Genomic DNA, 27680 nt, shown 5'->3' with positions numbered 1-27680 from the left:
GTCATTCCCATCTAATTGTTTATGCTGGGCTAGTAACTTCTTTCAGAAGTTTTTCAAGGTATTTCAGCAGTGACCAAGCAAGCTACACGAACTCTCTCAAAGCAGCAAGTACTTCAAATAATGACCAAGGAGTCAGGCTTTAGTGTCAGCAAAGGGCCTTTGTGTGGCATCCATTCAACCCCCAGAGCCTCTCCCAGAAACTTTAGAGGAGGTCTTTTGTTTACACTTGACTCAGTCACTGAGAACAGAGAACTCTCAAGAATGAAGGGCACCCCTACCTCACGCCATATACAAAAATGAACTCAAAATAGATCAAAGGTCTAAATTTAAGAACTTAAAACTGTAAGACTAGATTCATAGAAGAAAACATATAGGTAAATCTTCATGAACCTAGATTTCACAATGGCTTTTTAGATATGACACCAAAAGTATAAGCAACAAAATGAAACATTGATATATTAGACTTCATCAACATAAAAATCTTTGTACATAGAGGGACATAATCAACAGAGTGAGAAGACTACCCATGGAATGGGAGAAAATGTTTGCAGATCACGTATCTGATAAGGGATTAATATCCATAATGCTTAAAGAACTCCTATGAGAATGAACAGACACTTACAGAATGGGAGAAAATAATTGCAAACTATCCATTGACAAGGGGTTTATATACAGAATATATAAGGAACTCAAACAACTCAAAACCAAAAAAGAGACCAACTTTTAAATGGGCAAAATAGCTTAATAGATATTTCTCAAAAAAAGACATGGAACAACCAACAGGTAAAGAAAAAACACTGAGCATCACTAATCATCAGGAATGCCAATCAAACCCACAGTGAGATAGCACCTCCTTCCAGTTAGAATGTTAGCAAAAACACAAAGATAACAAGAATTGATGAGAATGTAGAGAAAAGGGATCCCTTATTCACTGTTGGCGGGAATATAAATTAGTACAGCCATTATGAAAAATATTAGAAATTTCTAAAGGAACTAAATATAGATGTATGATCCTATGATCCAGCAATCCCACTACTGAATCCAGCAATTCCACTTCCCATCATTTATCCATAGGAAATTAAACCAGTAAATCAAAGAGACATCTTCATTCCCATATTTATTGCAGCATTATTCATGATAGTCGAGATGTAGAATCAACCTATGTGTTCATCAACAAAGGTTGGAATACTATCCAGCCATGCAAAGGATGAAATCCTGTCACTTGCAACAATGTGGGTGAACTTGGAAGACATAGTAAAATACAGTAGGCACAAAAAGACAAACACCATGATCTAGTTCATTGAGAAGCTAAAGAAGTTGATCTTAAAGAAGCGCAAAGTAGAACAGCAGTTACCAGAGATGGGGGAGGGTAAAGGAGAGAGGAAGGAGTGGGGAACGGCTGGCCAGTGACTGCGAAGTTACAATTAGATAGGTGTAGTAAGTTCTGGTGTTCTTTCCCTCAGTAAAGAGACTGTGGTAACAGTGTGGATTTCAGAATAGCTGTAACAAAGGATTTTGAATGTTTTCATCACAAAGAAATGATAATGCTTGAGATGATGAATATGTTAATTACACAATTTGATCATTATACAATGTATATATTTATCAAAAAAGCACATTGTATCCCATAAATATGTACAATAATTTTGTGTCAATTAAAACTTTTTTAAAAACTCCTACAACTCAACAACAAAAAGACAAACAACCCAATTTAAAAATCAGCAAAGGACTTGAATAGCTATTTCCCCAAAGAAGATATACATATGGCCAACAAGCACATGAAAAGGTACTCTAATCATTAGGGAAATGCAAATCAATGCAAATGCAAATCAGCTCATGCTCACTAGGAAGGCTATAACTGAAAAAAAAAAAAAAGAAAGAAAGAAATAGCAAGTGTTTGCAAGGGTATGGAGAAATTGGAATCTTTGTATAGCGCTGTTGGGAGTATAATAAGATATAGCCAGTATGGAAAACAGTCTTGCAATTCCTCCAAAAGTCAAACATAGAATTGCCGTATGACCCAGTAATTCCACTCCTAGGTGTATACTCAAGACAACTGAAAACAGGTATTCAGACAGATACTTATAGATGTTCATGGCAGCACTATTCACAATAAGCCAATATGTAAAATGACCCAAGTATCAACTGACAAAAAATAATGACGTACTGAAACATGCTGCCCATGAATTTAGTACACATTATGCTAAGTGAAAAAAGTCAGACACAACAGGTCACATACTGTATGATCACATTTGTATGAAGTATCCAGACCAGGTAAATCCATAGAAACAGAATAAAAGATCGGTGGATGCCAGGATCCGGGGCAAAGGGAGGATGGGAAGAGACTACCTAAAGGGCATGGGGTCTCCTTTGGAAGTAGCAGATAGGTTTCAGAACTACAAATGCATGACTGCCACTGGATTTTAGGTACTTTGAAATGGCTCATTTTGTGCTTTATAGGAATTTTCAACTTAGTAGAGCAAAAAAGAATGACAAGTCATCACTGTAATTGTCACAGTATGTGTGGGGAATGGGAAAGCGGACAGGGGGATGCTATTTGCATGGTATTTAAGGGTAAGATTGGAACTTCTTGCTGTCTTGGCCAAGGTATTGCCAAGTCCCTGCCATGCAGGAGAGATGTCCGTGATGCTGCAGCCTCTGGGGGCAGCAGCAGGGCAAGTGCACCGTGAGGTCTCAGCATAAAGCCGCCACCCCACCCCCATACAGTTCTATCCAAGGTCCTCTAGTGTGCTTAGGAACGTGGCAGTGTGTCCCTGTAGGTGGGGGCATGCAGGCCTGAGCAGGGGCAGTGACCATGAGCTTCTGAAGGTGGATAACGATTGGCTCCGAGACGCGGTGCAGCCCCTGGAATTGAGTCTTCAGCCGTGCAGCTTGAATCTGGGCCCCTGTCTCTTCACCTCCGCCGGCAGACATTCTCCTCTCATCCCAGAAACTCAGTTACAGTGCTGAAGGACTGGACAGTGTGGCGAGGAGAAGGACATTCCTTCTTTTCCCTGAGCCATTCCTCTGCGTGAATACAGGTTTTAAGCAGGCATCGCTGGAAACAAATAGTGACGTGCAGGATGCTGGGAAGGGGCTGCCAGTTCGGGTCGCCCTGGCCAATTTCTTTCCACTGAAACTAAAATAACTGATAATGGGCAGCCCAGGAATTATATTTAGCTGACTGTTTTTAAAAAGCATGCACTTAAAAAGCACGGTCGATTTTTCCATTTTATATTCATAAAAATGAACGTGCTGATAGGTCCTTTTAATGGTCTGTATGATGCTTCGGGCACTTAATTAAGCCCAGTATTACCACTAATGATTTGGGGAAGGAAATTTGCTGAATTTCTTTTTCTCTAAATAATCCAAGAGGAAGCCAGCTGAATTCATGGAATTAAATGACTTTCAGAGAAGAAAATGCAGGCAAGACATTTGCTCATCAGATCACAAGAACTGTTTTGGCAAAGGGAGCTGTTCCGCCTCCACTCCGGGTTCAGGGAGTGGCCGTGGAGAGCACCGAGGGGCTCCCTGTGGCCTGAGCAATCTCGATGTCTCATGTAATTTAGGAAAAATGAGTGAAGTCAGGTTTTTATATATGACAATTTTCTCTTTTCCTCCTTCCAGGATTAAGTTGTCATCATTCTGGGAAGAAAAAACACATTAATGAAGTGGCCAATCAAATGAAGGGAACGTGGATCAGCTTCCTTTCGCTCCCTGTGGGGGATTTCACTCACAAGAAAATTGAAGCTGGCAAGACCCTGTTTTCTCTGCAATTTATTTAAAACCTTGCACGCATTTGGATACCTTGTGATTTCCAAGAACTATGTGAAGATTAAGCTTTGCTTACTGATACATGGCATGTATTCTTTTCAGTCTTTTGTGTTTGATTCTTTTTGATTTCCCTCTGCAGCGCGCCGCGTCTCTGTACAGGTCTCTATGCCTTCACCAGCCATGTCTTAAATACATTAAGACAACACATTCGGTGTTCACACTTCTTCAGTAACGTCTGTACTTGAAAGCCACACTGTGGCATAAAACAATGTGTGTTTTCTTTGAGAGCAGTGCACGTTTTGCAACCACTAGGAAGGAAATGTTTCACTGAAGCAAACCCCAGTTCTCTGGCTGACTTGACAATTTGGTCCCTGACTGTGGGGGCCCCCACCTGTCGCTTACCTTTTGAGGACAATTTGCAAACGTGGTTTATTCTTGGAAGTCACTGCACATTTCTGTAGGATATCGGAATGTGCTTAGCATTTCCAAGCTCCGTAGTATGACTGCTTTCTGCATAGATTGAAAAGTGAAGAAACAAATATCAAGCATTAGGAACAAAGACAGGGATAAATTGCTTGCTTTTCCACACCTGGAAGTGGAGGCAAACTCGTACCTGTGTCGTGGGTCTTGTCAGCGTCTGACTTCCCCATCCACTCTGTTACGCTTTGTATTTTTTAAATGGAGAAAAGATTAGGGAACAGGGTGTTTAAAACTCGGCTGCAAGAGAATTGTACCTTCTGGATCCCCGAAAGCAGCACTGGCCGGTTAACGCTAAAGAAGCCAATGCCAGGATCATCCAGAGTTACGAGTTTGCTCAGTTACAACCAAGCACCTTTGATTTGGATCTCCTAAAAAACATTCCAAGCTGATTGGAAGACATCTTTGGGTACCGGACTTTAACAGTTTCCTGGAAGAACTGTGCGCATACAGGCTTTGGAAACAGTGCAGGGATCGTGCTTTAGAGTTGGCAATGGGAAGACAAAAGACTCAGCTTCCCTTGTTTGGGGAGCTGAGGGACCCTGGAGGATGAAGGCGAGCACGTGACACTGAGCGAGAAGTGGATGCGTCGTGTCTGGCGCTTTGATCCAGAGCGAGAGCTGCCTGGTGCAGGTGAGCTCCCTGGGGGACAGCAACCCTGCAGAAGCCCCAACAACACCGCGGCCAGGGGGCAGCTGGGAAAGTCACCTCAAGCACAAATCCTGGCTCCTCTGGACACGGACTCCTGTGGAAGTACCTCTGTGTACGCTGTTTTATATTTTTTTGTTAGAATGGGAGTCAAAGAGCTTGAAATGTGTCCCGCTTTTTCAGGATCAAGACAAAAAGTTGTGATCCAGTATGCCAAGGACTTCCTCTGAGTGCTGAGTGAAGGGAAAGCTGTTCTGTGTTCAAACCCAGTGTACCTGAGAAAGATCCAGAATCCCACACGCTGAAGTGGCAGTGTTTCTGGAGTGTGTGTGAGAGGGTGTCAAGGTCAGAACCCAGCCCCTGCAGACACAGCATTCACTGTAAACCTCTAACTGCCAAGTGAGGGGTCCTTTACTGACTGATTTTCTAAAGACAGTAACGACACCCGAGGCTGGGAGGTTTACTGTCGGCTACATGGAAATCGTTTTCATTGCTCTTTCATACATTCCAGCCCACTGGAAGTCTTTTGAGGTATTTGATTTAAATAAAATACACTTAAATTAGACTCTCTTTCAGTAAATACATACAACAGGGAGATTTTATATGCAACCAAATTCCACCTTTCCTGTCATTTGTTTTGAGTCATCCATTAGGCAGAGACATGACTTCAGTCTTACTACTTAATAAAGTTTCTACCATGGAAATGTGGGAACATGCAGTATTGAGAGATTTCTATTAGGAATGTGAAGGTCATCAGCGACGCATGCCCCTGTCACAGATGGCTTCTCCTGGAAGTGAAACATTGCTATGTGGTGGGGAAAAGTCTGTCTTATTACAGAGACGCCTCTCCAAAAGTCAGGAGGTTTTGTGTTCCCCATTCTTGCTGTCCATATGTGAAGTCCAAGGTCTGACTCGTCTCTGTGTCCTTTCCGACCCTATTCTCAACCACGTTTGCCCTACCCTTCACGTCGCTCCTGTCTGAGGACAGTCATGCGAATCCATCCAGACGGCGTTCATCAGCAGATTTATTATTCTGTTGAGAAAGCCCTGGGATGTTTTGTGAGGTTATTTTTATATGAAGGAATCACTTGGATTCAAACAGCTGGTTAGAATGGTACGAGCACCTTGATGCAATGGTTGTATCAACATGGACATCACTGCACACAGTATTCTGAAAAGAGATTGGGGACTTAGTTTCCATTTTCTTAAAGGAATAGTTTAGTTGACTTAAAAATCCAACCTACATAGGACGTGAGGAAAAAATGTTTGTAGTGCTCCGCAAACAGAGGGTGTAAGGCAGGGGTGTCTGTGCACCCAGTGACGCAAGGGTGAGAAGCTACGTCTGCCTCCCAAGGGTGATGCAAAAAATTGTCGGGAGAGCTGCAGGCGTGCAGAGAAAGCAAGACCTCTGAAGTGTGACTGTGACAGCATCGTACTCAGCACACTAGGTTATGCGTCTCCGTAAGATCCTCATCTGTGGATACTGCTGGTTTTGTAATCTGTGTTATGTAAGAGGATGATTAGGCTGTACCTACTGGGGCAGAGTATTGCCTGCCTCCCTAAACAAACATAGGCACATGCTGCATACTCACCGTCACTCGCGCGTCACTTTCATCTCCTTTCCTGGCTTGTCAGAGGAGGAAACAGTGTACCTTACTGCCTTGCAATTTCCTCATACATCGAAAAAAGTAAAAACTAAAAAAAAATCTGAAATAAAATAAAATTTCCTATTCACGTCCCCCTTCCCACAGCAATATACTTTAGAGGCACATACAAAATCTACATTCTCTAGTTGGGAGTAGGTTTTGTTTTTTGTGTTTTTTTTGTTTGTTTGTTTTTGTATGATGCACTGAGTTGTGTACTTTCTACACGGGGTTGGTACTTAAGAAATGTGCTAGCATCATTCAAAAAAATATTATCCTTCAAAGTGAAACATAGTAAGGAGAATGGAATAATACATGTTGCATATTTGTTACCAATTGTAATTTGTCTGTATTATGAAAGATGTAATGGTTTGTCAACTGTCACCATTGTTTTCTTGTAACATGAAATGGAATAAAGTATAGCAGAATCTCCGCACATCTTCTTGGTCCTTCTTGGTGTGTAGCCAGTGAGATCATTGCAAATCAGAGGACTGTCATAAGAACTCTTTGGCATAACCAGTCTTTAGGTGTAAAGCAAGAGACCAAGCACACAGTATGTGGAAAGGAGTTGGCTGGGATGTTCTCTTTCTCTCTCTCCCCCTCTCCTCCCCTCTCTCTATCTCAAAATTGAAGAAAAATAAAATGGAAGGCCAAAAACATTGAAACGTGTTAAATACACACCAATGTGGTTAAGATGACTCTGGCTTTCCCCAGGTAGACCACTGCCACCTCAGGTTTCCCTTCCCCTTTTGGCTCTGTGACTTCATTTGTAAGCCTTTTACAAGGCACTCACACAAACTGAACACTGGAGTTCTCACCCAGAGAAGCTCACGAGAACCCTGGCTTCAGTCTTCGACTGCTTCTGCTACCGTCCTAAGCAGTGAGTTATCTGTGTCAGACACAAACCCATTTTCAGACGGTTGCCACCAACACTAGACTCGGGACAGGAGACCGCATAGGTGATTCAAGGTGCTTTGTCTCCTACCCCAACTTCTTGCTAATGTGGACCTTGGGAGGCAGCAGTGATTGCTCAAGTCCCTGGGCTCCTGTACCCCACGTAGACTTCACAGAAGCCAAGGTAGGGATGAAATGTGCAAAATTTTTTTAAAAAGATTAATTGATTTATTTGAAAGGCAGAGTTAGAGAGAGAGGAGAGAGATCTTCCATCCATTGGTTCACTCCCCAAATGGCAGCTAGGACTAGAGCTGGGCCCATCCAATGTCATGAGCTTCATGTGGGTCTCCCACATGAGTGCAGGCATCCAAGCACTTGGGCTATCTTCCACTGCTTTCCCAGGCCACAGCAGAGAGCTGGATTAGAAGTAGAGTAACCGGGACTTGAACCAGTGCCCATATGGGATGCCAGTGTTGCAAGTGGCTTTACCTGCTACACCACAGCTCCAGCCCCTAATATGCTTATTTTTGGTTAAATGGTAGCCATAAATTACTCTGGAAACAAATTAGAAGTATAGAGTGTGTAGAATACTGAGTTCCAGGGTTTGTTTTTGTTTTTGTTTTCACTATTTTTACTTCAAAGTCAGTAAGACAGGAAGGGCTCTTTTGTCCACTGATTCACTTCCCAAATACCTCCAACAACCCTAGCTGGCCTAGGCAGGGATCTAAGTACTGAAGCCATCCCCACTGCTTCCCAGGGTACACTAGTATGATGCTCGAATAGGAAACAGAACTGGGACTGGAACCCAGGTAATCCAATACGGGATGCAGGAGTCCCGAGTGGAGCCTTAACCGCACCAAACGACCACCCCAGGGAGGTTTATTTAAAGGAGCAGAATGCACAGCCCCATTTCGCCTCCGGACAGCTACCGGAGCTCACACGCCCGTGGTTGAGGTCATTCCCAGCAGGCCCAGTAGTGAATTCACATTGTAGAGCTTGACTGTGCACCTCTGTTGATTTAATCACAGGCTCGCTCTTGATAAAAGAAAAAAATTGGATAGAGGGCTGCTTATCTAAAGGGGTCAAAGATACACCTTTGAGCAACATTTTTAACTTTTTCAGTGTGGCTCCGGCGACGCCAGGTTCCTCCTAGAGCTGCCATTGCCAGCGCTCCTGTCTTTCACGCAGGGGCTCTTCCAGCACTGCCAGGTCGGAGGAGGTGAGGTGAGCCTGCCCAGACAAGTAGAGGCAGGAGGGCGGCGGCACTGTCACAGTTGCTGTTGGCCCTAGAGCACAGAGAAACCAGAGGGGAAGGTGTTGGAGCAACCTGCTGCCACCGGGTTGACAGTACAGTTGCTGAATAATGGCGGGCATTGTACATTTCGCAATGAGAACCCCGCCGTGGCCCGGCAGCCTGCTGCTACCAGTGGGTGGTGGCGTTATGGGCATTAGCTTTGAGAAGCTTATATAGCAGAGGGGGCTAGGATAAAGGACACAAATCAGGGAAAAACTGACAAGATTAAAAAAAAAAAAAATCCAAGGCCTCGTATTTACTGCTCATCCCCCGTGCTCACGGAGCGCTATATTGTCTGCGCTGGGTCCTGCTGAGAGCGAGCCAGGCACGATAATAGCTCGGAGCAGCCCTGCTGCCCCCCAGAGCCATCCTCTGCCGACGGTGCTGACTGCGCTGGGGAGAATGCGATACTGATAGACTTGTCTTTCTTCTTCCCCGTGAGACACCGATAATTACGGAGGGCACGCTGCACAGACAAGGAAGGGTTCCCTGTGAGGGTGGATCCTGAGACGCGACCCAGCAGGGGTCCCTGCAAAGGGATGTGCTTTGCGGCCCGAGGTGCACCTGCCTGACACATGCGGCCAGTGCCAGGGAGGTCCAGGGACACGGGTTTGCCCCAGCCGATGAAGGGTTTAGACAGGTGGAAATGAAAGCTAACTTTGTAATCCATACCCCAGTGAGAAACAACTTTTTTCTCTTCCTCCATCTTCAACCAAATCTGGTAACGGGACACCTTGCTCCCCCAAAAGAAGACTGCAGGCCACCAAGCTTCCCGAGAAAACGGCCATGGGTCTTGCTAACACCTGGGATGATGGGAAATTTGGACCCTGATGTACCCATTTCTGTAGCCCAGTGGCTGTTCGCCTGGACACACCTTGAATTACCAGGAAGTTTAAACACCTCCATCCCAGACAGATTCATTCTAGAAATAACGAGGGTGGGGCCGGGGCATTGTTCTGCTTGCGAGCTCAATGGTGCTTGTGTTGTGCAGCCAGCGTGGGAACTGCGAGGTCCCCCCTCCCCCCTTCCTGGCTGCTGCTTTGGAGCGGGGGTGGGTGAGCTTTTTCCACCACAGCCAGACAGCCGGTGAACAGTCGGGCCCTTGCAGGCCATCCCGTCCCAGTCAGTACGCCCTTAACCACTGCAGAGTGAACACAGCCACGAGCAATTCACAGGGGCTTCAAAAAGTTCTTGGGAAAATGCAATTAAAAGATAAACTTGATTTAGTGGAAAAAGATTTTGAAATCACACAGGGTTTTTTCGTAACAGGCATTTTCCACGAACCGTTTAGGGTCCTCTCACACACAGATGTATGCACATGGCTGTCTTCCAATGCAGCAGCACATGGAGGCTGAAATTTCAGGGTTTCCTGTAACTGTCATACCAGAAAGTATTGTTTTTCTTTTGATTTTTTAAAATATAGACAGCATTCCCAGATCAGGCTGTATTTCTTTTTTTAATGCAGCAGGCAAGAATGTGCCTGGGGTGGGTGGTTGGCTTAGCTTAGCTTAGAAGGGAGTTTTGGGGGCCGGTGCTGTTGCCGGCATCCCATATGGGTTCCAGTTCCAGTTCCGGCCACTCCACTTCCGATCCAGCTCTCTGCTGTGGCCTGGGAAAGCAGCAGAAGATGGCCCAAGTCCTTGGGCCTCTGCACCCATGTGGGAGACCCAAAGAAGGTCCTGGCTCCTGGCTTCGGGTGGCACAGCTCTGGTAATTGCGGCCATCTGGGGAGTCAATCAGCAGATCTCTCTGCCTCTGCCTCTCTGTAACTCTGCCTTTCAAATAAATAAAAAATAAATCTTTTTTAAAAAATGGAATGGAGTTGTGATGGCGTGGGCAAGGACTCCTCGGCATGTTTGCAGAGCCCAGGATAAGGGTAAAATGGCAGCTGCCATACTCTACCCAAATAGTTGCCATATTAACCGACAAGGAGCCAAAGGCTGCATCTGCGCTCTTGCCTCACCTTGATAAGCACGCCCAGAGGCCACACCGGCTCTGAGAACCGTCTGCCTTCTCAGCTTCTTCACCCAAGCGCGGCCCACCCCAGCTCCAGGCGCGATCGCAGAGGATGCACACGCGTGGGTGTGAACATCCTGGCCTCCACACACACACCTGCGTGCACCTGCATTGAGCAGCCCCTCCGTGCCCAACCCTCCAGGGTGAGGCGACCCCCAGGGGAGGGGTCTCAAGTAAGATCAGCTTGAGAGAGCTGCAGTCTGAGGAGTAGACCCGGATGTGAGCTGTCGGGCACCGCCCCGCAGGTGGCTCATTCTGGGGGGGGGGGGGGACTGCGCCCCCACATGGTTAGAGCGGGCCCTCAAGCACGGGGACTAAAGCAGCCCCAAGCCCCGCTCCAAGGGCAATCCTGGTGCCGCCCGGGGCCGAAGCCCAGAGTTTTCAGGTCCCTGGCGCATGTGACTGCTCCAAACTGGCTTCAGCATAACGTGAGGGAGAAGGGGAAATGGTTTTGTTTTTTCAGAATGTCCCTGCAATTGAAGGACCTGGCCGCCTGGTCAGTCACCTACTGGAAGCAGCTGCCACTGGTTCCCAAGAACCAACTGTTAACTCCTTGAGAGCTTGGCATCAGATGGGGGCGCCAGCTCCGCAAAGGAGGCCAGTATGTGCTTCAGACCGCCGCCGCCTCCCCCTCTGCACACCCTCGTCCCGCCGGCCACCACGCCACTTCCCGCGATTCCTGGACACCCACACCTTCTTACGCCACTCTCCTCTTCCCACGCTGTCTCTAAGCCCTCTCCTGTTTCAGGTAGCAAACTCCTATTTATCCTTTTAAGACCTTCTTCGAACACATCCCAGGATTCCCCTTAAAGCGGCTTCTTGTTCGTCCAGGTCTTCAGGTCACTTTGAAAACAGTGACCATACAGGTTCTTTTTCCAGCTCCATGTGCCTCCAAATGCTGCCCAGGGCCTCGATGCTTAGCAATTTGTAAACTTACCCAGTTAAAATTCTACTGCACCTTAAGCAAGAGTGAAATGCGCATGTCGTCTTCCCACTTACCCGGGAAAGGGTTTCGTGTGGGAACTGGCAGATGTGTGCTCTCCGCCGTGATGCAGGTTACGTGCAAGGCACTGCCTGAGCGACAGAAAACCAAAGAGGAGCAACCCCGCCTTACCCTCAGGAGCTCCGGCAGCCAAGCCGCTGGTTCACACGCCGGCCTGGCCCCCAGGACCACCTGGCGAGCGTCCTAGACTTGCCATCGCACCTCCAGCGTGAAGACTAGCGTGGCAGCGAACCCCCGCGATCTTCCTCCGCACTTCCGGCTCCGTCCCCTGTCCTCTTCCGGTTCCTCACTTCGTCTTCCGGCCGCAAGGGATGCCGGGTAGTTTCCGTGTTTTCGCTCACGGGTCCCTTTCCCCGTGATTCCTCCCCCGCCTCGCCACGGGGCTACGTCCCACTCGTCACTCCAGAAGCCTTTGCCCACAGGGCCCCGCCCCTGTCCCTGGTTAGCTGCTCCTTTTCATTCTCCGTACATGTTTGCACACAGAGGGGCAGAGTCCGGCTACGTTTTCCCGCGGCCTTGCTGAACCACGCAGCACAGCCGCCCCCGTGCGTGGACGTGGCCGAGCGGCTCTCTGACGGCTGGACTGTGAACGCGGTGATGGCGCCCCTTCTGCTGGGCCCGCCCAGGACGCTCTGCACACTTCCCTGCTTTCTCTTTGGCAGCGTCTTCCTGCGGTGGAGATGGTCGGGTGGGAGGGCACACGTTTCAGAAGCTGGGGCCACAGAGTGGAAGCACCTCGGCTTTGAGTGGGCCACGTGATGATCTCTGGAGACTTCCTCTGAGCAAAGCAAGCCTCCATTGTGGATTAGCTGTTAAAAAATAAATACAGCAGTTGTGACCTACAATATGTTCACAGCTAATTTTGGGTGCCTACCATGTGTCAGGCAGTTTGAGATCCTGGAGATGTGACGAAAAGGAGCCCTTCTCTCACAGTGCGAAGGAGAGATGAGTTTTTAATAACGTGATTTCAACCGGTGATAAGTACAGTGAAAAAGTTCTGAACAACTCTACCATTGTACATTTTTCATTTTATTGTGACTACGCCTTTATGTGTGTATGCAGTGGACTGTGGTGTTTCTTTTGTTTGTTTTTATTGAGAGAGACAGACTAGAGAGAGAACATACTCGGATCTGCTGCTTCACTCCCCAGATGCCTGACATGGTGATTGGGGTGGGAGTGGGGATGAAGAGCAGTCCAGAGCCAGGACCTCCATCCGGGTCTCCCACGTGGGTGGCAGGAACCCAACGACTTTAGCCATCACCTGCTGCCTCCCAGGGTCTGCAGGAAGCTGGAGTCAGGAGCCAGAGGCGCATATCAAACCCAGGAACTCCAGTGTGGGACACAGGCACCCTAACTCGTGGCCTAACCTCCAGGCCAAACACCCACCTCTGAGTTTTTGAGGGTAAGTACTGTGACCTTGTCTTTTTTGTTTTCATTGGTCTTTTTATTTGAGAGGCAGAGAGACAAAGAGTGGAATTTCTCCATCTTTTTTCTGTCTCTGGTAGATTGTCAGTAAATATTGGTCAACTGAGTGAAGTCACAAGGCATACCGCAGCAGGGACAACGAGACACAGTGCGAGGAGGGGACAGACAGGGGAGGACACGACTTCCCAGCAGAGAGCAGCTAGAAGCAACCCCCGCAGCAGGCTCTAGAAATGGATTACCTCGAGGGCAGCGGGCAGGACAGTAAGTCACCCGGGACGAAGGAAGATCCCAGGTAAAGACATAAATATGAGAGATGCAGGTGCCTGAGAGACATCCAGGAGTTCCGGTGAAGTCAGAGCCTAGGGCATGTGAAGGCATCAGACTGGGCCGTGGGGACCCTAGGAGCCAGACTCGAAAAAGCGGGCACTTCACCTGGATGGCGGAGCCGAGCAATGGCCGCATCTGGCCTCTGCTTTGGGAGTGACCGCATTGGCACAGGGTGCTCCTCGCTCCATTTCCTCAGACACGTGGTGAAGGCCTTCAACGTGCCAGGCAGGACCCAGGACCTGCAGGGAGCGAGCCAGTGAGACACTGCCTTCCCACACACCCTAGCTGGGAAGCATCTGTGGAGTCCTTATGTTACGGGGTAAAGATGGAGGGAACATTCCAGAGGCGCCACAGAGGAAGGTCTGATACTTGCTTTAGTTCCAGGGCAGGGAGTAGAAGGAGAGCGTCCTGGGAAGAGCACGGGGAGTTTCCCGGGAGACAGGAGCAGGCCTCCCAAGGGATGGAGAAGCACCTGCAAACACTCGGCGGGGTTAAACATCAGTTTCTCCGCTTGTGCTAATTTGACCCCAATTCCAGGCTTCTGTAGCAAATAAAAACCAGGGTTTCTAAAGTTTTCGTATCACAGCAAAGTGGCGTAATTCAAGTTACCTCCCAACTTTCCAAGTAAGAAAGACCCCAGAGCATTGTGCATGCTCCTGCCTCAGTGCGCGCCTCCTCCCTTCACTCCCCGGGGGCAGGGCCCTTCTGGTTTCCCTCGGGATCTGGGGCTCCCCACGGCTGCACAGCCTGTCTTACACAGCTCATTTTGGTAGCTGCGCCCAGCACAGGTCAGGTTCTCCGAGGGATTGGAGGTACAGAGAGATTCCCTGTAAGCCCCGAGAGAGGAGCCTATTGATTGGTGTCTATTCTGTGCCTCCACAGGACAACGCGAGAAATGAAATTCCCAGTTCTTTCCCATTTCCTGCAAAGTGGTGGGAGCACCACTGAGTGCAGGTCCCTCTGGTTTGCGGGCCTGGGCTCTCCTATGTTTGTCTTAATGAGGCCCCAGAGGAAAGCTGTACCCTGGGGGAGGGACGTGGGATTGTCCTACAGTCTCTGTGTCAGTTATCTGCCCAGAGTCAGGGAATTCACAGTGAGCTGAGGAAAGCTGTATTTTTTTTTTTTTTTTTTTTTTTTGCTCCTTGTTCTGCTTTTGGTCCTCAATATCCGGGGGGTGGGGGGGGTGGGGGGGGGGTGGGTGGGTTGTGTGCTTCTAATTGCTACCAAATTTGAGGAGCCACAGAGGACTCCAGGGATGGCTGAGGGCCCCCTTACTGCTCACCTGTCATTTACTGCTCAAGTTTATCCACAGCTTCTGCTCAGAGGGGTGGGATTTGGGGGCATCTTGTTTCATGGGCCAGCAGCAGCCTGCGAGCACAGTTACACATTGAGATGCGGTCACCTTTCCATGGAGATCGGCGGCTGCTGTCTGAGGTTCTGACTCTCATTAGCCATGAGGGCTGGCAGGGGCTCCTTGGCAAGCCTGTGGCCTGCCTCCCCCTTGGAGCGCCCACTGACACCTAAAAGATGCAGCACCACTTCCAAGGTCCTAACAGCAGTGAGTCGTGAAGTAGGGGCCTCAGGCCAGGCATTTTTCTGGTTGGGCTGAACCCTAGAAGTGCAATGCAAACAATGCATTGTGACACACACTGTCAGTATGTGGCATTGGGACACATACTGTGAACGGACACACTGGAGCCTGTGACTCTAATTCTGGAAGTTCTTTGCCCTAAATAGGATGAGTTCAAGACCCCAGACCTTATAAGAACTGTAATTGTTGCCAGCAGTGCCCATGACTCTGAATTTAGTACACAATGTCAGGAACCAGCAGCAGTTTCTGGGCCCATGGCAATGCTGATGAGTCACGCACCTGAAGATTCCCCATCGCACTGAAAGCAAGTCCCTGCCCTCTGTCCTCCCTCACGGAGACAGGCGTGGGCTCCAGATGAGCAGTCTTTCTGGGTCCCGGATGGAACTCAGCCACAGTCTTAGGGGGCAGTACTGAGGCAGTGCCACCCTCGGTCAGGGCAGCTCGTGGCTCTGACCCGGGCCCCGTGCTCCTGAGCACTCTGCTGTGGCCTTCTCTGGCCTGCCCCTTCCCATGGCTTAGACAGGCTGACGGGCGAGGAGGAGCGCCCTCCCGAAACTGGTGGTGTGCTGGGGTCTGGTGGGCTTCTTCCTGCTCTTCTGAAGGCACGGCCTTCCCTGCTACCACCAGGTGCTTCCGTATCCCCGAGAAGTAGATGAGGGCAGCTCTTTGCATAAACCCAACATGGAGCAAAACTATACAGACTGCGGTGTGCTCCAGGTCCAGGGACGGTCTGGTCCTGGGGAGAGAAGGGGCCGCTGTGGCCTTGTGAAGCTCAGATGCATGCAGCGGACCACAGGGGGCCACCGGGGGACATCCCAGGTGAACCAGGTTAGCAGGAACTAACCTTGAGGCTTGGTGTCAAATGCAGTCACATCACGGAGCTAAGTGGAAGCAAAAGCTCAGGGCGGAGGAGAGATACGTGAGAAACGGAGCAGCCGGATGAAGTCCGCAGTACTTAGGACGAGGGTGCACAGGCGCCTGCAATCCCGACTTGCTGAAGAGCTCCCAGGGCTCCCGTTCACACAGAAGAAGATGTGAGCAGTGCCCCTTGTTCTGGTAACCTACTGCTGTATAATGCATCCCTCCAACATTTAGTGTCTGTCAGCAACAGTCATTCATTCTCTCTCCTGCTTTGGATGTGTTGAGAGCTCAGGAGCAGTTGGACCGGGCGGTTGTGACTTGTGATTGTTCATAAGGCTGCAAACAGGTGGTGGCAGGACTGAGGTCATCTTCAAGGCTTTGTCACTCACATTTCTGGTGCCACAGTTGGGAAGCTCAAAGTCCTGGCAGCTGAAATAGCTGGAGGAAAACACCTCTGACTTGCTATGGTTTTTCTACAAGGTCTCTTTCTACAAGTCTCATGATGACTTCAGGTTAGCTGGACTTTGGTGGCTCAGGGCTCCTACGCACCTGCACCAAGAGAACAAGACCACCGGGTGGAAGCTGTGTTGCACTGCTTTTATCACCAGGCATTCTATTGGTTAAAAGCGAGTTACTATACTTATACTTACGGGGAAGAGAATTTGACTTCAACCTTTGATGGACCCGGGCCATAGCAGAGAGCTGGATTGGAAGTGGAGCAGCCGGGTCTCGAACCGGCACCCACATGGGATGCTGGCGCTTCAGGACAGGGTATTAACCCACTGCACCATAGCGCCAGCCCCAGCAGGTCCTCATTTACAGTATCCTGGGTTCTGTTCCTGATGTGAGATCTGTGAACTAAAGGGACTAGTTATTTGGAAAACACACACACACACACACACACACACACACACCATACTTGGTGAGATGGGCGTAGACAGCTGCTTTAGGCATCTTAGAAACAGGACACAAAGGGTCGTCAATATTGTTATACTTAAATCCACCAGGTATATGTTGCCAACTCCTTGACTAGAGATCAGTAAATTCCTTACAGCTCTTGGCTCCATTCTCTGGGATCTTGGTTTGCCCCTCTGAATTATCCTTCCTGACATATTAAATGCCCTCCTCCATTTTTAATGGCTGTTTGGTTTTCTCAGCTCGCTTTTATCCCATAGAACTTTGACTTCTGTTCTTTTTGTGTGAATTATCAGTGTGTTCATCAGTACAAGTCTCCTTAACACTTTGTGCATTTCCTATCGGTCGTACTGGATTCACACTATTCAATAAATGCCACCTCCACAAATCTCCACCTTAGGAGTCTTTCTCCACCTTAGGCTCCGTATAAGGCTATTTTGGGACAAGCCTTTTAGATTCCTAGGAGGATTTTTGTTTTATAGAGTTATCTTAAGGCAAGCTGGTAAGATGCTTAGAGAGATTTTTAGAGAACCTGTGAGGCACAAGCACCCATCTGCCTGAGACCTTAACCAAGGCTTCCGGAGCCACACTGTCGCTGCGTTTTTGTGACTTTAGCTTCATTTGCCATCTGGAGAAGATGGGACTGGGAAATAGTTGTGCATTTTTTTGAGCTCCAAAAGTCTTGGCTCTTTTATATTTAACAAGTCTGTCTTGAGTCCATCCGTCTTCACTCACGTGTTACTGGAGGTAGCTGGAAGAACCAGACAGCACCTTCAGCGTTCTGCCTGGAAATCTCCTTAGTGTAGATCAGGAGTTCACTAAGAACATGTTTTATGGCCCAGGCTACACAAATGACAATAATACCACTTTGTACCACTTTTTGACCAGGGTCTCCTCTCCTACAGCTGCTGATGCGTTTTGGCCACTTTCCATTAGCCCCTCACTGACAGTCTCCTCACAACTCATCCACTCCCCCCTCCCCTGGGGCCAGCCCCCTTCCCGACTGTGTTGCAGCAATACCTCACTTCTAAGTCACAAAGAAAATTCTTGTCATCTATTACTATGAAACAAATCACCCTCAACATCAGTGGCTTACAAACAAAACTCTATTTTTCATCTTTCCTGTGGATTCAGTGTTCTGGATTAGTGCGCCTGGGTGGTCCTGGCTCAGAAGCTCTTGCAGTCGGATGTCAGTGGGTTGGGGCCAACTCGAAGGTTGCTTTGCTCCCAGCGCATGGGCTGGGACGTCTTGAACAGCTGGAGCTGGGATGGGGCCCTTTCGGCCTCTCTCTATTTGTCTATGTGCTCTTCCTCTCTGCGGTCTCTCCAGCCTGTGGTTTCCATGCTCCAAGGCAGTGTGCCTGGGGAGAGAGGGTGCCGGCTGGGAGCACACTGTCTTTTAGGAACTAGCCTCGAATACCAGAGTCCCTGTGCTCCCTACGGAACGAGCAGTGAGCCACCAGGGCCTGTCTGATGTGGAGCGCAGAGGGGCGGGGCTCTTGGCGGGAGCAGTTTCAGAGAACCTGCGGACACGTGTTACAACCACCGCACCTCTGAGCTGAGCACCTGGAAGCCCTAGCCCCACGTGCATTTGCTTGCTCATCTGGATGTGTTTGGAAGGAGAAAATCCTAGACTGTGGTTTCCTTGGAATTCTGGGAGTAAGGTTCCCTGTTTTTAAACTCATTGAATGTTACTTTCCCATAATCGCTTGGGAAACTGTGCCTACCCTGTTGCTTTTGAATCCTGAGGTGATAACTGCCCGGGGCCCCACATGCCTCACAGAGCACTGGGTGTTAGACGAGGGGCTTTGCTCCCAGAACCTCATTAGCTCCCTGCTTCCCAGAGCCAGGCAGCCCTGGGCCAAAGGAAACGGAAACCTCATCAAAAAGCCGAGGAGCAGCTCCCTCTTCTCTGGTCCCTAACACGCGCTCTGATGCTTGGATTTGACTTGCCTGGCAAGTAGTTTTCTAAGACCGATTTTTTTTAAATGCTATTGTGCCAAAGAAGTAACGAAGCTGTCATCTGAATGCTTCACAGGGGACTAAAATTACATCTTTGGGGAGCTGAGAAAGTTGAGCCTTGAGCCTCATCTCATCGAGGAACACAGTCTCTTATCGGCCAGGCTCGATTGTGTGCACCGGGCATTTTCTGGCCTTCACTAGACTTGTGCGCCCTCCAGTTTCCATATGGAAAGGAATTCCAGGGGCGCAGAGAGTCTCGTTTGCAGACGGACAAGTGAGGGTCTGCAGGTGGATGTGGGGGGGGGGTGCGCTGCAGGGGTGGAAGATTCAACCTCAGGGATGACTGGCGCTCCCTTTCTGTGTCTGCTCCGTGTCTTGCAGTTCCTGAAAACGTAGTGCTTGTTCTCCCCTCCCCCAACCACGCCGCCTCCACTATCCCCTCTCTCCAGGCTTTAGTTATTTATTCTTAAAAATAACTGCGCCACATGTGATTCATTCCTAAAGCTTAAGACTTATTTTTCACAACTTGCTCAAACACAAATCCCATTGTTCACATCCTTAGGGAGAGGGAGTTACTCCCGAGGAAAACAAGTAAAGATTTTGTATACATTTTTGATTCTGTGAATAATTTATGTTGAAAATAAATTGTGCAGAAATATGGAAGATCTTTGAACAATCACTAAGAGGTACCATATTTTGAAGCAAGAGGGAAATAACTGAAGTGCAGCGAGCTCTGGAGGGAAGACTTATGTTCCGGGGATTTTTTGGTTAATGTTCTTTGGTTGTTTTCAATGCCGACAGTCCACTGTTGGGGGGCCTCTTCAACACCGCCTCGTTCACTTCTCTTCCCGCTTCCCAGTGCTGTCTGGAATCTAGAAGTGTTGATAGAAAATCAGCTAAGGTAAACCTCAGGGTCATTTCCTTGGTATAGAGTAGATTAGTGGGAGCCAAGTATTAGCAACAGGGACGGAGGGGAGACAGTAGGCTGTGGTGACAAATACACTGAGTCAGATGAAGTTCCAGCTTAGTCTGTTCATTTTAGTCACATCTTTCCTTCCTGGGTATCAACAACATCGCTGCCAAAACCCTACTGCTAAGAGGGGCATAAACACTGAAATCTACCAGAGACAGATGGCAACATAAACCTCCATTGTTGCTACCCTAGAGGATCTCGGGGCTGCTGCTGTGTGTCCTGAATGGGACACAGAGGCAACTGTTTCCCACAAGGATGCTTCTCATATTCACCTTCAGGAAGTAAAGATGCTTCATTGTTTTGGGAGATTTTTCTTGGCTTAGGTCCTGGGAATTACAGCAGGAAGAGCAAGCTAATATTTGAATGAAAGTCACCAGTTAGCAGCTCCGCAACACAGTTCCGCTCAGCCTCCCAGGATGACAGATGAGGTTGTTACAGCTGCTGCCCTCCTCTGCCCACCAGGTGTGTCCATGACCATACAGGGTGGGCTGGCTAACAGACACACTTCACCATAGCAAGGGAAAGACCAGCAGCCAAGCCCTGTCTTCCATCAGAGAATCTCGAAGAACATATTTAAATCTGTGACCACGCACTTAACCAGAATATGAGCTTTTAAAAGCCAAATTATCTTCATATTTGTAATGTCCTAATTTTTCTACTCTATGACAACTGTTGGTCAAGGTTGATGGATGTTCGCTAAATACATTACACCATCAGCACATTTTTAGATATCGCTAGAATTTAGTCTTTTCTATTTAAAACATTTTTGTGGTTAACATAAACAATCCCAGTCTGCGTATCTTCTATACTCGCTAATGGCTTTCACTGCAGCCTACATGTCAGCAAAGGTTACAGGCCCATCAGTACCCTGAAGCAACTCCACCGGGCGTTCTCTGAGAGCCGGGATGTTTACATCTGATGTGAGTGCCAAAGGGAGCCATCCTGGTCTGTGTCTGTCTTAGGAGGGAGAACAGAAAACTTAGGACAGTCAATTTAGGAAACATACCGCAAACATGAAGAGCCAGAAGAGAGACACCTGATACTTCAAGGAGACACGTGGGGCTAAAGAAGCAGATTTCCATTAAGAAGGGGAGATGGAGTCCGTAATCTGTGATTAAAATCTCCTCCTCCATGAACATGAATGCCAAGACAAGCAACTTCCAACGGCCAGGAAGCCCCAGCTGAATTTAGATACATCCAGGCGGGCACGAAGAGGCACCTGGCAGGCGCAATCCTTTGTGTGGAAAGATAATTGAAGCTTTCCAGAGATTAAACCTGCTAAATCAAAACACGTGTGTCTTGCAGACTAACTGGAGTAATTGATCCATCTTGGGTTGTGCTCAGCTGTTAGCTTGGCTGGACACGAGTATTAGTATTTCCACTGTGTCTGGGAGACATAGGATCTTACCATTTCTACCCAAAAAACTCCGAGTGGTTCTTCCTGCCCCCTAGCCCTCCCCTCTCCATCCTGTTCCATGTGTAGCTGGAGGCCTCGCTTGCTGTCACACACCCTCCACTGCTCTCCTGCCTGCCGGATCCCGAACAGACCAGGCACCTGGGCTCTCCCTGGCAGGACCCACTTCCTCCGTAGCCTGGAGCCCTTTGCATCCCAGCCTGACCACTGGCCTGCTCTCAGTCTCTCCACACTGGGACCTTCGCTGCGTGCCCTTGGGGCACTTTGCTAGGCCATAAAATGTACCCCCACTTTATTATAACTGCCCTGTCTATGCGATTCAAAGCTCAGCTTGCTCGCTACAGAGTAGGCTCATCCCAAACAAGTGTTGAGGGAGGGGAGAGAGTCCATGGTTCTTCCGGAAGTACCAGTGAAACCCTGGCCCTTCTGCATGGCTGCTCCAGGCCAGACCCCCACCACTGCCCATGCTCTGCTTCCTGGCACCCTAGATCTAACCTCATGCAGTTCATGTCCTCTATTTAGAGGTGGTTGTGAGTGCTTCTACTTCCCGACATGCATATTTGCCATTTTGGTAGAAACTGCCAGCAATTTCATGTGGTTGAACCTACGTGGTAGGCGTATGCCAGGCAGACAAAGGTTCAGTGCTGGCTCTGTCACTTCACTTGCTGTGTGACCTTGTCAAGCTCCCTGGTTTCTCTGTGCCTCAGTGTCCTCATGTGTAAAATGGAAATAATCAAAGTAACTGCATCATAGAGGTGGCATGAGGACTGGGTGCATATCAAGGGGCTCTGCTGCCATCGTGTATTAAGTGGCAGCTTGGAATGCCTGCATCCGGTATCAGAGTGGGCTCATGGCCCAGCTGCTCCGTTGCCCATCCAGCTCCCTGCTAATGCACCTGGGAAAGCAGTGAAAGGTGGCACAAGCACTTGGGCCCCTGCAGCCCACTTGGGAAACTCCCATGGAGTTCCAGGCTTCTGGCTGCAGCCTGGCCCAATTCCAGCCATTGCAGCTATTTGGGGAGTGAACTAGTAGATGGAAGATCTTTCTTTTTTTCTCTTTCCCTCTCTGTCACTCTGCCTTTCAAATAAAAAAATAAACAAATCTTTTGGAAAAGAGGCTTGATTCCTATATGTTTGTTGCAGTTTGTCAAAAGGTAGATATTTACTGAGAGCCCCCTGCTTGCCAGGGATAGTGTGGGCTGTTGGTGGAAGAGTGGTAGGCAAGATAATAGCAGGATTGCCTCTTGGAGCTCACAGCCATGAGAAGCTCAGTAACAAGTCTGATGAGTGCAACAAATAGGGAAGTACTGAGTGCTAAAGGCCTTGGCCTCCCAACTTTCACTCTGGGTTGGAATCTTCCTTCGTAGTTTCCCAGGTAAATGTCAGGAGGCCTTGGCTGTCCATTCCCTTGCACCAAGAACATGGTGCAGTAGCTGATATATGGAGGATACTCAATGAGCATTTGATGAATGAATCAATTAGCCAATGACTGACCCCTGGTCCAGTTCTTTTTTTTTTTTTTTTTTTGACAGGCAGAGTGGACAGTGAGAGAGAGAGACAGAGAGAAATGTCTTCCTTTACCATTGGTTCACACCCCAATTGCACTGCGGCCAGCGCACCACGCTGATCCGAAGCCAGGAGCCAGGTGCTTCCTCCTGGTCTCCCATGCGGGTGCAGAACCCAAGCACTTGGCCATCCTCCACTGCACTCCCTGGCCACAGCAGAGAGCTGGCCTGGAAGAGGAGCAACCGGGACAGAATCTGGCGCCCCAACTGGGACTAGAACCTAGGGTACTGGAACCGCAGGCAGAGGATTAGCCTAGTGAGCCACAGCGCTGGCCCAATTATGTCATTTGTCTTAGAAATAACTTGCCAAGAGCCAACTCTGAAGCAGGACATGTGATGGCACTGAGCTGGGAAAAGCTTCTTTCAGGAGGTGACTTGTTCACTGAGATCCCAAGATTGAGAGGAGGGGAAGGAGCAGATGAGCTGACAGTGGCATATGTGTGACAGGAGTAAAATGAGCCCAGGGTCTGTGGTGATGAAGCTGAAGACTTTAATATGCAGGTCATATTAAAGACCATTAAGGCTATGGTCGGCTCAGATTTGTGCTTTTCACTGTTCATCCTCTGTGAGGTTATGAGTTGTTCAGACTCACTTTTATAAAATTTATTTGTATGTATCTCACAAATACATCATTAGTAATTCTTCCCACCACCCCTGTCCTGCCACCTACTCCCCCGCTCCTCCCACCTCTCTTGTTTGATCCAAGAAAGAAAAGGAAACATAAAGAAAGAAAGGAAAGAAAGAAAGAACGGAGTAAAAAAACTAAGATAACTGTTCCTCAACAGTCTAAATAAGGGCTGTTCTTTGTTATTGCTTCTTGAAGGTGTTTTCACTTCTTTTTTCCCCCTTCTTTTCCCTTCCTTCATCCCCCTTCTTTCCTTTTAAACACTGAATTGTCTTTAAAGAAGAACCCAAGGATGATACATCTTTTGTGAACTCTTAGACATGACTATAACTTGTAAGACTTAATAATATCCTCCTTTTAATACACTAAAAGGAAGTGATTCTTGAGAACAAGTTTTACGATTAAGTTTCATGGTACAACTCTTTGTGGACAGAGGTCCTGCATGGGAAGTTAAGGCACAGTGACTCTTGTTGTTTTTTAAACAGATATCACTCATATATGACATCAGTGATCACCCAAGGCTTTTGACATGAGCTGCTTCAGCTATGGAAGCCTCTTGGATCCAGTAGCTCAACAAGGCCATAAGCAAAGTGGAAGTTTTCTCCTCCCTTCAGAGAAAAGTACATCCTTCTTTGGTGGCCACTTCTTTCCACTGGGGTCTTACCCACAGGGGTCCTTTATGTAGGACATGCTTTTGTTGGAGTGTTGTGGCTTTCCTTGCCTGCAGTGCTCTCCCTGGGCTTTCCAGCCATACTGGAATGCCTTAAGGAATGATTCTGAGGTGAGAGTGCTACTTAAGGCAATTGTCATTCTACGAGTCTGCTATATGGACTGCTTCCCATGTTGGAGCCTTCACTCCTTTTTAATTCTGTCTATTCTTGTTTCCAATACTTAGTCCTATTAATATGATCACTTTAACTTTTGATCATATTTATATGGTCAGTTTACCACTTGTTCCTATTCATTTGATCTTTGTAACACCTAAGCTGTTACTTTTATCAACCAGCTTAAGAGATTTTGGGGTATTATAGCTACTTGTTAGGTTGTAGCCTTAGAAGTATGTCCGTGTGAATGTATGTAGGACTGTACTGCTTTGCATTTGCATAATTCATACATTTCACCATTACAACTTTATGATCTTGGTGATTCTTCCCACTGTGCCTGTCCTCCCTCCCTCACTTCCATCCCCCTCCCTCTTCCCTTTCTTAGTCTCACTTATTCTTTACTAAGATTTATTTTCAACTAACTTTATACATATTTTATTAACCCTATGTTAAGTATAACACTCAATGAATCATATGAAAGAGAAAAAGATAAGGAAATATTATAAAGGAAAAGATAAACAAAGATACAGAATAAGAAGCTGTTCCTCAACAGTCAAGAGAAGGGCTATTCATAATTGCTTCTCAAAATGTCAATTTCATTTCTACATGTTGTCTTTTAGGTGCTCAAGTAGTTATCACATGTCAGGGAGAACATATAGAATTTGTCCCTTTTGGACTGGCTTATTCCATTAAGTATGATGTTTTCCAGTTTCATCCATTTTATTGTGAATGACCAGACTTTTTTTATTGCTGTGCAGTATTCCATGGTGTACATATCCCGTAATCTTTATCAAGTCTTCAGTTGATGGGCATTTGGGTTGATTCCATGTCTTTGCTATTGTGAATTGAGCTGCGATAAATATGGGGGTTCAGATAGCTCTTTCATATGCTGATTTCATTTCCCTTGGGTAGATTCCTGGGAGTGGAATGGCTGGGTCATGTGGAAGGTCTATATTCAGACCTCTGAGGTATCTCTACACTATCTTCCATAATGGTTTTACCAGTTTACATTCCCACCAGCAGTGGATTAGGGTGCCTTTCCCCCCATATCCTTGCCATCATATGTTGTTTGTTGATTTCTGTATGAAAGCCATTCTAACTGTGGTGAGGTGAAACCTTATTGTGGTTTTGATCTGCATTTATCTGATGGCTAGTGATCCTGAGCATTTTTTCATGTGTCTGTTGTCCATTTGGATTTCTTCTTCTGAAAAATGCCTATTTAGATCCTTTGCCCATTTCTTAACCAGATTGTTTGTTTTGTTGTTGTTGAGTTTCTTGATCTCTTTGTATATTCTGCATATTAAGCCTTTATCAGTTGTATAGTTTGCAAATATTTTCTCCCATTCTGCCAGTTGTCTCTTCACTTTGCTGATTGTTTCTTTTGCAGTGCAGAAGCTTTTCAGTTTGATATAATACTATTTGTCAATTTTGGCTTTAATTACCTGTGCCTCTGGGGTCTTTTCCAAGAACTCTTTGTCTACACCAATGTCTTGTAGGATTTTCCCAATCGTTTCTAATAATTTGATGGTGTCAGTCTTTGGTCCATTTTGAATGGATTTTGGTGAAAGGTATCAGTTACAGATCTTGTTTCATATGTCTGCATGTGGCAATCCAGTTTTCCCAGTACCATTTGTTAAAGAGACTATCCTTGCTCCAGGGGTTGATTTAGCTCCTTTGTCAAACATAGGTTGATTTTAGATGCTTGGATTGATTTTCCTGTTTCTATTCTATTCCATTGGTCTATCCATCTGTTTTTGTACCAGTACCAGGTTGTTTTGATTATAACTGCCCTGTAGTATGTCTTGATATCTGCTATTGTGATGCCTGGGCATTGTTTTTGTTGTATAAGATTGTTTTAGCTATTCAGGGTCTCTTGTGTTTCAATATAATTTCAACATCATTTTTTCCATATCTGAGAAGAATGTCTTTGGTATTTTGATTGGTATTACATTGAATCTGTAAATTGCTTTCAGTAGTATGGACATTTTGATATTGATTCTTCCAATCCATGAACATAGAAGAGTTTTCCATTTTTTTGTATCTTCCTCTCTTTCTTTCTTTAGTGTTTTGTAATTCTCATCGTAGAGATCTTTGACATCCTTGGTTAAATTTATTCCAAGATATTTGCTTTTTTTGTAACTATTGTGAATGGGGTTGATCTTAGAAGCTCTTTCTCAGCTATAGCATTGTCTGCATATACAAAGGCTGTTGATTTTTTTGTGTTGATTTTGTATTCTGCTACCTTTCCAAATTTTCCTATAAGTTCCAATAGTCTCTTAATGGAGTCTTTTGGATTCTCTACATATAGGGTCATGTCATCTGCAAATAGGGATAGTTTGACATCCTCCTTCCCAATTTGTACCCCTTTGGTTTCTTTTTCTTGTCTTATGGCTCTGGCTAGAATTTCCAGGACTATATTGAAAAGCAGTAGTAACAGTGAACATCCTTGTCTTGTTCCAGATCTCAGTGGGAATGCTTCCTACTTTTCCTCACTCAATAGGATGCTGGCCATGGGTTTGTCATAAATTGCCTTGATTGTGTTGAGAAATGTTCCTTCTATTCCCAATTTGCTTAACGTTTTCATCATGAAAGGGTGTTATATTTTGTCAAATGTTTTCTCTGCATCTATTGAGATAATCACATGGTTTCAATTATTCATTTTATTAATGTAATGTATCGCATTTATTTATGATATTGAATCATCTTTGCATGCCAGGAATAAATCCCACTTGGTCTGGGTGGATGATATTTCTGATGCGTTATTGGATTCAATTGGCTAGTATTTTGTTGAGGATTTTTGCATCTATGTTCATCAGAGAGATTGGTCTGTAGTTCTTTCTCTGTTATACCACTTTTAGATTTAGGATTAAGGTGATACTGGCTCCATAGAAAGAATTTGGGAGGATTCTATCCCTCTTGATTCTTTTGAATAGCTTGAGAAGAATTGTCATTAGTTCTTCTTTAAATGTTTGGTAGAATTCAGCGGTGAAGCCATCTGGTCCTGTGATTTTCTTTGTTGGGAGGGTACTTATTATTGATTCAAGTTCTGTCTTGGTTATTGGTTTGTCTAGGTTTTCTATGTCTTCATGACTCTATTTAGGTAGGTTATATATGCCCAGGAATCTCTCCACTTCTTCTAAGTTTCCCATTTTGTAGGAATACAGTTCTTTGTAGTAATTTCTGATGATTCTTTTTATTTCTATGTTGTCTGTTGTTACATTTCCTTTTTCATCTCTGATTTTATTAATTTGGGTCTTCTCTCTTTGGTTAGTTGTGCAAAACAGTGTGTCAATTCTATTTATTTTTTTGAAAAACAAGCTTTTGATTTTGCTGATCTTTTGTATTTTTTTAAATTTTTATTTAGTAAATATAAATTTCCAAAGTACAGTTTATGGATTACAATGGCTTCCCCCCCATAATTTCCCTCCCACTCATACCCCTTCCATCTCC

General features: G+C 46.7%; 1 protein-coding gene across 7 annotated transcripts in view; it reads left to right on the top strand.

The window, feature by feature from the left end:
- Nucleotides 1-6976, top strand: part of CDK14 (cyclin dependent kinase 14) — a 742587-nt gene extending 735611 nt beyond the window's left edge. For all 7 annotated transcript variants that reach the window (XR_011382804.1, XM_070058416.1, XM_070058421.1 and 4 more), the window contains one exon: nucleotides 3628-6976. The gene's annotated coding sequence lies outside the window, so the exon portion shown is untranslated. The remainder of the gene's footprint in view (nucleotides 1-3627) is intronic.
- Nucleotides 6977-27680: the final 20704 nt, after the last annotated feature.

Source organism: Oryctolagus cuniculus, chromosome 16 (assembly GCF_964237555.1).
Source record: "Oryctolagus cuniculus chromosome 16, mOryCun1.1, whole genome shotgun sequence".
Classification (NCBI taxonomy): domain Eukaryota; kingdom Metazoa; phylum Chordata; class Mammalia; order Lagomorpha; family Leporidae; genus Oryctolagus; species Oryctolagus cuniculus.
Note: the sequence above shows the minus strand (reverse complement) of the source record. Positions and strands in the feature narration are given on the sequence as shown.